This window comes from Mesoplodon densirostris, chromosome 2 (assembly GCF_025265405.1).
Source record: "Mesoplodon densirostris isolate mMesDen1 chromosome 2, mMesDen1 primary haplotype, whole genome shotgun sequence".
Taxonomy (NCBI): Eukaryota; Metazoa; Chordata; class Mammalia; order Artiodactyla; family Ziphiidae; genus Mesoplodon; species Mesoplodon densirostris.
The window spans coordinates 61,494,043-61,506,290 of record NC_082662.1 but is presented as its reverse complement, the minus strand read 5'-3'; the positions used below and the strand labels follow the sequence as shown (position 1 = coordinate 61,506,290).

Here is a 12,248-nt window from a genome sequence, read left to right as displayed (position 1 = left end):
CTATATGATTTGATTATATAGGGCTTTGAAAGTCAGAAAAAAAGAGTTAATCATATTGCAGAAAGCAAAATAGACTCATGAAAATATGGGACATTATAAATGTCATAGGTAGCATTAGAAATCAGTAAAAAATTGAGATATTAATTAAATTGTACTGGGACAATTGACTTATATACAGAAAAAATAATATTGATATCCTACCCCACACCATAACAAAAGTAAATTCCAGATTGATTAAAGACAAAAATATGATAAGCAAAATTTTTTAACTTTTAAAAGAGAATGCAGGAGACTATATTTATGTCCTGATTGGAAAGGCTTTCTTAAATAAAGTGGGGAAACCAAGTAACAAACCACAAATGAAGGCATCAATAAGTTGACCCCATAAACAAAGCTAAAAGAGAAACCATACCCTGGGAGAAGATATTTGCAATGCATGTAAGAAAACAAGATTAGCATTCATTACATATAAAAAGAAATCTACAACTCAGTACGTAAAAGACAACCTATTAGATAAGAGGATAAATATATGAACAGAAGGCATAAAAATATACATAAAGAAAAGATGTTCAACTTCACATTTTCACACCCATCAGATTTATAAAATTAAGTCTGCTTACGTCAAGTGTGTGGAAGTGTAAATTGAGGATGGTATTGTACTCAGAGGTGGGACTTCAGGCGGCCTTACCAGTGATTTGAGAGGAAGCTATTTAGGGCTCTGTCATTTTAGACAAAGGTTGCTGAAATACGGCTAGGAATTTAACAGATCTCCATTTTAACCATAGATTATCGAAGGCATCAAGTCATAGAGGTAGTGAGTGGTTCCTGATGTTTATCACTTATGTATGTGTGTATGTATGTACGTATTTATTTGGTGGGGTGGGGTTTAAAAGGAAAACTATCGTGGTGAAGTTGGTAGCTATTCAAGGCTGTAAAAGCAAGAAAGGGAAATTCTGTGTTTCGCTGCTTCTGGGTAGAGGAGTGCCAGTAACAGCCCACCAGTCCTTTGCTTAGACATTCCATGACTAAAGAAAAAGTGGAGTTAGATATACAAAACATCAAAGTTACAACTCAAAATATACTTTACGTGGCAACATAAAAAGAAGGCTCAACTGACATAAAGGGGCACCTCACCTACATTTTTCCACAAGGAAAAGAAAGTGCAGACTGAGCAACAAGCAGAAAAATTCTGGTAACAAGGAGGGAACACTAAATACACTAGAGAAATACATAAAACTACAAAATGTCTGTTTTTTTTAAACCTTGAAAGATCAGGGGAAAGCGTAAATGCAGTCCCCCACTACCTCAAATTATGCAGTCAAGTTTCCCACATTTGGGGAAATCAAAGAGGTCAGCACATCCGGAGTGCAATGGATAAGCCACGCCCTGGGAAAATCACCTTCATGATCATGGTATCTCCCCTGCCAGGCAAGTATGAAGTTGATCACTTTAAGAGGAAAAAAAAAAAAATGTACGGTAGCAAAAGAGGTAGAATGCAAATGGCTAAAAAAGGAAAACCTCAGGTAACCTTATGCACATTTGCCACTGTTTTACCATGAAACTCTTTTATTTCAGGCTTGTCCTGAATTTGCCTTCTCGGACCTTATACCACTAACAATTTTATTTTATTCCCTTGGCATAATATTTCCAGTAATAGCTCCTCCTCAGTGGCTCTGGCTGTATTACTTGGTACTTTCTTCCCCTGGCTGACTGCTATAATTCATAGAATATATATACTCATATTCATAGCATAGATACATGTATCTCTGCTTAGAATTCTCTCTCTCCTGTGACTTAGCCATTCCTTCTGTTTTCATCACCCATTTAATGACAGTTTTAGTCAATTTCTGACCTCTTCTGCCACAGCTTCAGAACTGGGCTACCAGTTCCTGAGCTTAGGACCTGAAATACATAGTTCATTTTGGGAAAACATAAGAATCCCAGGCTGGTTGTAATAGCTTAGATCCGTAAAAGGACATCTTCTTGAAAGGTATGTTGGGGTTATATGATGAGTGACTTGCTAGTAGACTAATGGTTTTGCAAACACTTGTTCCACCACATGAAATAACAACTTTGACTGAATCATTTGTTTCTGTCAACTGACTGTTTCTAGTGTTTCAAATTCAGCAATTACTTCTGTTTTTTTTTTCTTTCATTTCCCTGATTCACTAAGAAAACAAGATTTATTCCCCTTCTTCAGAATTTATCTTACTGTTTGTGACCCCTGCACTTTCTCTGATAAATCAGATAGCTACATTACTTGTTTTTGTCTCAACCACCAAGACACTTTCTATGCCACTGCTGACACAAAGATTTTTTTAGTCTGATGAGTTGTTGATGTGTGAACATGTTTTGCTTTCATGAAATGAACATGTATTCCTGGGTATGCAAATGGAATTAGGCTTGCTAAGCTGAATCAGGGCTGGTTCTGAAATAGTGGGAGAAATAACTATAATTTACATAAGGAAATAGTCAGAGATTTGGTGTCCTAGAGACCTAGATTTTGAATATTTGAGTCAGTCATTTGTGGGAAATTAGAAAAGTTAATTAAGCTTTCTGAATTTTAGGCTTATCACATATAGTGACTAAATTGCCACATTTTCTTAATTTTAAGATATCAAACATAAGGCATGTCAGCAATTTAATAGCAGCATTTCACAAAAATTATAGCCTATATCAAATGCAATGCATGCATCAGTATAAAAAAGTATAAACAAGTAGATGTTTTAATATCATGAAAATTTAATAAAGCCTATCTTGCAAGGTCTTGTAATACAAAAATAAGTTTTATTTATAGTAGGCACATCTGTGGGTATGTATGGCACAAAGTAGGCATTCAAAAAACAGTAGCTATTGGGCTTCCCTGGTGGCGCAGCAGTTGAGAGTCCACCTGTTGATACAGGGGACACGGGTTCGTGCCCCAGTCCGGGAAGATTCCACATGCCACAGAGCAGCCTGGCCCGTGAGCCATGGCCACTGAGCCTGCGCGCGGAGCCTGTGCTCCATAACGGGAGAGGCCACAACAGTGAGAGGCCTGCATACCGCAAAACAAAACAAAACAAAACAAAACACCCAGTAGCTATTATCCTCACTTAACTGAAATAACATATGGTACCTTGCTATTCTTTAAAAAGTTAATACAAAATTAATCTGAACCCACAAAGTCTATGTCATGTCTACGGTCCTCCCAATATTTCTGCACATCCCTCTGGGTTCACGTCCTCCCTGGTAGCTCTTGTTCCACGTTCTTGCTTCTCTTGAGCTCTGACTCATCTCGTTTTCTGTGTCTGTTCTCTTCTCTCACCTCTGATTTTCCTTTGATTTTTCCTCTCATTCACTCAGGCTTTTGTGTGTAAGGCAGGCTTCTTTGAATGTTTAGAGTAACTGGATTTGATCACCATAAAATATTAAAGATGACTTATAAGCTAGTTATTTTTGTTCATAAAATCTCCTTGTCTGCCTGGTCACCAGAAATTTCTTCCTAGTAATGTTTTCCTCAGACTCTGGAATTCTGCCATATTGCTTCCTCTCACCAGCACATTCTTTTTTTTTTTTTACAACTTTATTACAACTTTTTTGGAGTATAATTGCTTCACAACGGTGTGTTAGTTTCTGCTTTATAACAAAGTGAATCAGTTATACATATACATCTGTTCCCATATCCCTTCCCTCTTGCGTCTCCCTCCCTCCCACCCTCCCTATCCCACCCCTCCAGGCGGTCACAAAGCACCGAGCTGATCTCCCTGTGCTATGCGGCTGCTTCCCACTAGCTATCTACCTTACGTTTGGTAGAGTATATATGTCCATTCCTCTCTCTCACTTTGTCACAGCTTACCCTTCCCCCTCCCCATATCCTCAAGTCCATTCTCAAGTAGGTCTGTGTCTTTATTCCTGTTTTACCCCTAGGTTCTTCATGACATTTTTTTTTCTTAAATTCCATATATATGTGTTAGCATACAGTATTTGTCTTTCTCTTTCTGACTTACTTCACTCTGTATGACAAACTCTAGGTCTATCCACCTCATTACAAATAGCTCAATTTTATTTCTTTTTATTCACCAGCACATTCTTCATTCCCTACTTTCTCCATTATAAAAACTTGGTCATTTCTCATGCAGAGTATTTTTTTTCTCTGTGAATATTTAATTGTATCCTTTTAACCTATGTATTTAGAGTCCTACCTCCTGCACCCAAAAGACTAACCAATATACACTCTGAAATATAGAGAATTCTCTTCTTAATAAGTCTGATGTTAGTTATCAATATACTTTCCCAAACAGCTACAGTTCATGCAGGATGTATTTAATGTTGTCTAAAATGTTAAACCCAACTTTCCATCTACACTCTACCTGCACCCATGCAACTGAACATGGCTGGAGAAAAACATAAACTATGCTGACTAGTCTTACTTTAGATTTATGATCATGAGCTTCAGATGTGCCCTTAATGCTGCCCGGAAATCATACTATGTTTCCTTACTCTATCCTTTGCTGCATTCTCATAAACAGACACTTCACAATTCCTCTTTATTTAACACCACAACACTGATCTTTCTTCTTCATTCTCTCTCTTTTATTTCAGCTTGGACCTTGTCCCTTGATAATCTCATCCCATCTCATGGCTTTTAATGTTACCTATGTGCTGATACTATACACACACATGCACGTACACACACACACAGACAATGAGGATCATCTCCTCCCTTACCACACTTTCCTTTGAGCTTCCTCATTTGTATCCAACTGCCTATATGATGTCTCCATTTGGATGCCAAATGAGTATCTCAAACTTATGTCCAAAACTGCTGCTTCCTCATCCCTCCTCCACAGTTCGCCCCACTGATTACATTCCAAATCTTAGTTGATGGCAACTCCATTCATTCAGTCACCCAGGCCTAAAATCTTAAAATCACTCTTGCTGTCTCTGTCTCTAACACATGCCACCCCAAATAGCAAATGCTGTTGGTTTTATCTTCAATATATCAAGAATTCAACCACTTCTTAAGGCCTTCTTTTCTATCTCACACAACCATTTAGCTACTGGATTATTACAATATCCTCCTAATCGGTCTCTCTTCTAGCTCCCATGCCTTCCTGCAGACTCTTCTCGATAGACTATCCGGAGAGATCCTGTTAAAATCCAAGTCAAATCCTATCATGCCTCCACTCAAAATTCTCCCATGGTTCCTCAGTTTTGCAGAGTAAGAGCTAGTCCTTATAATGATCACAAGGCTGTGGTAGTCTCCATGCCCTCACTGCCTCTCTTTCCTCCTCTCCTATGAATGGTTCATCTCTGACTCTATTCCAGCCACATCAACAGCCTTCTGCTCCCGAAGTCTAGGCTCCCTCCTCCCTAAGGACCCGTGCAGTGGCTTCTCCCTCTGCCAGAATGCTGTTCCCTCAATAGCCACACAGCTCGCACCCTCATCTCCTTCAAGGTCTTCCTCTAACATCACCTTCCACTCAGACCTGCCTTCACTACTGCATTCAAACTACAGCTACTTTCTGCATCCTGGCATTCCTGAAAACTTTTACTCATCCATTTTTCATATGAAATTTATTACTTTCCTACTTAACATTTAAGTTACTTATTTAATTTGTTGTTCAGTGTCTTATTTTCAATATCAGGATATAAGCTTTGCATCTTTTTTATGACGGGTCTTCAGTAGTTGGTGTAGCAATCAGCAAACTATAGACACTCAGTAGATATTTATTGAATGAATAAATACATGAAAAGATAATATACAATAATGCACTAATTCATTCAATTATAACACTCAGAATGATGTTGAGGCTACAACATGAATAAATTCTAACAACTGAGGACTTTATAGTCTATTGGGAGAGTTAAGTATATAAATAAGGTAGCATAAAACAATAAAAGACACTGTTACAGAGTTATAAAAAAGGACTCTGGGAAATATAGAAGACTAACATGGAAAATATGGGTGACTTTAAACAATGTTTTGATGGCTCATGGGATACAGCTGGGCAATGAAGAAGAAGAGTGTAATCTAAATAAAGGGTGTGACATGTATAGTACAGGGTAATGAGAGTCTTTTCTTTTTTTCATTTCTCTCCAATACTGTATGACTGAGCAAGCCAGTTCAGAAGAGGTGTGCTCCATAGGTTAGAGATTTCTGTCTGCTGTATTCACTAGTATTCACTGTATTCACTGTGTACCCCTAGTACCTGGAACAATATTGGGCACATGGTGGATTCACAATGTTTCTTTGTAGAGTGAATTAATGGACTTCTTATTATAAAAAAGAGGGTTTTACCAAATGAATTTAAAGTCTTTTTCAGTTCCATTATCCTAAATTACAATGAGTATGCTTTGAATTGTCAGGAAGAACCTCAGTGATTAGACCAACCTCAGAACAAAGTGGCTATTAGAGGAAGTGGCTATCTCCCCATCCAACAAGGCTTTCACTGTTTAAAGATCTACATGACCCCTTTCCAAGACACTGTACAAAGTATTTCTGAATTTGATCAGGAGTTATGCTAATGCCTGTCTTGAGTCTGGTGCTGCAAAGATGACTTAAAAAAAAAATCCATGTGGTCCTCTCAGAAGCCATACAATGCATAAAAGAAATCTAACCTTTTGCCAGCTCTGCACCTCCTTTGGATAGATCCTTGTTTTAGGTGTTGTTGTTGTCAAATGCATTTACCTGAATCCAGTCTATCTTTTATGGTCACATAAATAATTAAATTACAACTCAGAAGGAAATTCAGAAAAAGGCATGGTTCTCTGTGCACCAAATATTCTCAAAAGCTAAGGAATATCAAAAAAGAAAAAAAAAGTTAAAAGGAAGGACAACTTTCATTTTGTGGAAATTAGATACGTTATTGTTAGGCAGTGTGTACATTACTTCATTAGCAGATAGTACTTATTACGGGACCTCAGAGACACTTTTTATTTTTAACTCAACAACCTTTCAAACCAGCTGAGCTTGCTCAACCCACCCCACTGTTGGAGTGCCATTTGATCACCAAGGAAGATTCACAGGACCAGGTCATGACTCTGATGCAGGAGCCCCCTGCACTGACCATCTGCTAAAGGATGGACAGTTTTATTTGGATTATTTTTACTTAGAGCTTTTGGTTCTCATTTCATTCAATGCTTACAAGTCCCTTTAGTATCAGACTCTAATCCAAATATTTGTACAAATTTCCACTGTCTTGTTCCTTGAGGGTCTTATGGCAGAGAAAACTTTAAGCTGTTGCATACTCTTTATTTCCACTGGAATTCACCCTTACCAGGTAACCTAAACAGGATAATGTATGAACTTTTGGGGAACCCTTCTTTTGGCTTTCCTCCTTAAACCCTAAGCTAGAGCCAATCCAATCACACTTTACTTCCTTTTCTCTTCTGAAAGGATGCATCATAGTTTATTGGTAATAAGCATGGGCTCCAGAAACAGACTTATGTTCCAATCCTAATGCATAATACTGGCTTCATGACCTTGGGTGTATTACCTTTTTAAGCATCAGTTTTCTCATCTGTACAGTGAGGATAATAGTATTTGCTTCATAGTTATAATGAATAATTGAGATCATGTGCAATAAGCATAAAGCACCATGTCTGACTTATATATTAAGTACATTATAAGTGACAGTAATTTTTATACAGGACAGTCCATTCCTCACTTCAGTTATATCATACCAGCCACTGGATAGGATAGAGCAAATGGCATCCATCCTACTTTATGTTTGATCTATTTAATTTTTCTTCTAAAGATTTCACTTCCAGCCCTTCAAAAGGATATAGGAAGTTCCCATATATAGCAGCCTCATTATTCAATTTTTCTTCCCATATGTTTTTGATGCCAGGACATCCACATGAAATTAGAGCAAAGAGGGAGGCTTTGTGATCAACACCATTTCCCTTCAAAATGCTTATTCTTATCAAAAAACTTGTTTCTAGACCATGCAGCCATCAATGTGAAAGATTTTGAGTTACAACTTTACATTAAAACAGAGTTTAGGAAAAATAAAATAAACATTGTATACAATTTTCTTTAATTGAAGATAACCAGTTAACCTGTCATTCTATGAGGAGGTTATTTTTCTGAGAACTACTCAGTAGTCTCAGGGTACAGATGCCTAGAATATTATTCTGTTGCCACTGTACAGGGCGAGAAGAGAAGAATGACTGATGGGTCCCTGGGGCTATTCAATGATACTGTGCATTGCCAGAAATAGGACACACAGGGGACAGTGACATAGTGAATATCTTTATGTCAGAGACATGCTAGTTATTCTTGTGCTATGGAAAGAGAGTAGAAGGAATCTGGATCTTCCATCTGGATCTCCAGGTGATACCATTTCCAGCTGCTGCAAACAGGTTGGTTGAGCAATGTGCTATCCCAGAATTCCACACTAGTGAGCCCATGTAGTCACTTATTCATTCAGCAAATATTTGCTGAGTGCCAGCACTTTACCAGGTGCAAAGAATACATTGACAATCAAGGCAAAAGGCATCCTTGCCTTCAAGGATGTTCTATATCAGAAGACAGATAAAATGAGGAGAGTTGCTATAAAACTCAACAGGGAGATTTGATTTAGGCAGGGAAGTTGGGACCAGGGATTCCCCACTCCTCTCATTCCCAGCTTCTCGTTGCCCCCTCACCCCTCACTCATGTCTCTTTGACCTACAGAATGCCTGCCTGAAGGGTGAGTTGCCGGGGGAATCTGAGCATGCTCCAAACCTCTGGTTTCTCTCTTTTGAATAAAGAGCCTCAAGAGATTGTGCAACCCAGGATCTTCATTTCCCCAAGAAGACAGTTCAGCAGAGGGACTCTGGCCCTGAAGGGGGAAAGCTAGAAATGGTGAAGGGTTGGTTTAATTCAGACTTCAGTATCAGAGCTAAACCACATTCTCCAATCAGATTTATGGATCTAAAAATGAGCTGATATTTTTATAACCATCTGTCTGTCCTGAGCCTGATTTCTCAATGGATTCTAAACTTGGAAGAGAAAATAAACATGCTGTTTATTGATGTCCCTTATACCCCATCATCTTATAGCATTTGTCAGATATCTGAGGAGTAGATGCAAGAAACTGGCATTTAAGGACCACATCAATCCACTGGCAAAAAGAGAGATTGAGGTTTTTGGCTTAAACCAAGGAGGTATTGAAATTTTTTGCCAGTGCTAAAGCTAGGAAGTTTATCTGTGTGGGGCTTTGCATTTGGTTACTGAAGACGGTGACACTTGGGGTATTGCAATAACCATAGAACTTTATGACTGACCTTTATGACTGAACTTGATGTGATTTAAGAAGACACATAGGGATCAGATCATAGAGGAAAGAGAGTATATGTGTCTTACCTAAACCTCATCTTAAGATAGGTAGTACTTCAATACACTGTCTTTTTTAGGTCTTGCTGGGCAGAATAATTTTTTTTCCTGCATTTACTGAATTTCTTAATGAAGACTATAGGCTAAATATTTAAACTCTAAAGACAGCTAATCTCAGGGAGGGCTACCGAACACTGGTATGTGTTTTGTGCCAGGCATAGGGAAGAAATGCAAGGTTATATACTCTCAATTCTGTTTTTCTCTATGTAGATCAAGGTTCAGGACTAAGTGGAGAACAAAGCATGGCTAAACTCTCAGATTCGTGTAGGTTATCTTTAGGCTCCTGGGTCATCTTCCCTACTAACAGGTTGTCTCTGCTTAGTACTCTGAGTTATTGGTTACCTAAGCCTTGACCATGGTTTTTAGATTACAGAGATTCATACCTTGGTATTGATCACAGAAGCACGTTAGTCTTTATTAATTAACAATTAATTAACACTTTGAAAGGAATGGAGAATCTGGCTTCTCCTTGGATTGACATAGAAACTCCATGAATTTTTCCCAAACTCATGAGTTAAGAAAAAATGTACCTACATAAATACAATGGAATATTACTCAGCCATAAAAAGGAATGAAATTGTGTCATTTGCAGAGACATGGATGGACGTAGAGACTGTCATACAGAGTGAAGTAAGTCAGAAAGAGAAAAACAAATACCGTATATTAACACATACATGTGGAATCTAGAAAAATGGTATAGATGATCTTATTTGCAAAGCAGAAATAGAGACACAGACATAGGGAACAGACATAGGGATACCAAGAGGGGAAGGGGAGGGTGGGATGAAATGGGAAATTGGGTTTGACATATATACAGTACTATGTATAAAATAGATAACTAATGAGAGCCTATTGTATATCACAGGGAACTCTACTCAGTGCTCTGTGGTGACCTAACTGGGAAGGAAATCCAAAAAAGAGGGAATATATGTATACGTATGGATGATTCACTTTGCTGTACAGCAGAAACTGACACAGCAGTATAAAGCAACTATACACCAATAAAATAAAATAAAATAAAATAAGAAAGTACCTAGATTACTCAGCTTTTAGAAGTTAAACTTGCTGAACAAATCAGAAAAGGAAAGATAATTTCTAAATATGCTTATTTCTTACCATCAGAATAGTAACAGTGACAAGAAATAAAATTCAAAAGGTCAAAATGAATTAAAGAACAAGATAGTTATTTCTAGATCAATAAGGATGATGAAGAGCAAAGGATAGAAAAAGAGAGTTGAGTTTTTAGAAGATCAGGGTTATTTCTCTAAAGGAGCCTGGAAAGGCAAGGTGCTGAGAAGCAGATGGCAGGTGTTTTGGTTCTCCCTAAGCCCACGTAGCTCAGGTTCAGAAGCATCAATATTTACAATGAGGGAAACTGTATGGTGATTCTCCGGTATAAACAAATATAGAGAAGAGGCTTCAAGTGTCAAAGAACTTTCACAAGTAGCAGTGGTAATGATCACTATGACAGAAGACAAAGACTTCTCACAAAAAAAGGGTGGAGCCTATGTCACTCGACAAAACACACAGCACAGCCCTGAGTGCTAGAGGGTTAGAGGGAAAGCAGAAAGAAGAGATTTTGCATATGCCAAATGGGGAAGAATGGCATGTCTAGTAAGATCTCGTGACTGAAGCTGCTACTTGTGCTCAGTTATGTCTTTTTAAGAAGGCAGGGATGTCTCAAATGCTATTCTCTGAGAGTTGGTATGGTGTATATGTAGATCCTTCCCCCCTGCTCTCCCCTTACAAACGACAAACATAACATTACAATTAAACTTATGGGAGCTTTTTCTCATAAGAGCTCAATTTCACAGTCTGTAGCCTTCAGATTACTGACATGAATTAATAGGCATCCTGGTAAATCACTAAAACCAAGACTTTCCTGTATCTCTCCTCTTTTCCTCAGCTACTACGTTTCTGCTTTCATTTCTGGCACCAACGTGGGTCTGGATTGTACAGAGTATAGGGTTCTGGGAACAGTATTTCTGTAGAGGCTGGAGACTGACTTGAATTTTTAAATTTTGCAGTGTTTGGTTGATGCTGTGATATTCTTTTATGTCCAAATATTAGAAAAAACATGGCACATAAGCAGTTTTAAGTTGGATTAATTCCACATTGACATGATTTAGAAATTATACTTTTTAGTAGAAGCGGTCTACTCAGTCCCAACTCTACCCAACAATAGCATCAGAGATCTCTCTGAGTCAGACTGAGCAGAATAAGAAATTGGGTGATTGTGATGAAAGAATTTTACATTCTATTTGGTATTAACTTGTAAAGAAAAAGGAATATAACCTTTGGACCTCCTTTTGGATCCATGTTCTTCATAATCAGAGATGGTTTTTATTCAAATTTAAGACTTCTTTAGGATTGTTTTTAGAGGACATGTCTATTTGTAAATCAGAAGGAAAAATTAAAGGATGGATTTTCTACCCAGGATTCAGAAATTAGTTCCATTCTGGCCCATTTCAAAGCCTTTCAGAGGCAAAAGCTAAATTGCCCAACAGTTGCCTGGCAGGACTTTAAAGGATGAGTGTTTGATATTGTGAGGTGGCCTCAGGAAGGTAACACCATTGCCATCCAAATCTCTTCTCACTTGTAAACCGGCTACACCAATAGTTGACCATAGACTTAATGAATAAACTGAGTGGGTTAAAGAAATAAAAAGCTGGGGACATTGGAGACAGATACTTATTCCATACTCTTAATTTTTCAAAGGAAAGGGGAATGGAGAAAGGAGAGAATTTCTACTCAGCTTCCTGGGAAAGAAAGTTTTAGATGGAAGGCTCTGACTTTCCCTCCAGCCCCAAGGGAGGAAGAGTGACTTGCCTGACACAACAGTTTAGGAGAAGAGACTCAGTTCAGTCCTTCTGTTTTTCCTCTGCTT

General features: G+C 38.1%; 1 non-coding gene across 1 annotated transcript; it reads right to left on the bottom strand.

The window, feature by feature from the left end:
• Window positions 1–1,272: 1,272 nt before the first annotated feature.
• Window positions 1,273–1,436, bottom strand: LOC132484802 (U1 spliceosomal RNA). Its single transcript, XR_009531350.1, has one exon. It is a non-coding gene; the product is annotated as a U1 spliceosomal RNA (small nuclear RNA).
• Window positions 1,437–12,248: the final 10,812 nt, after the last annotated feature.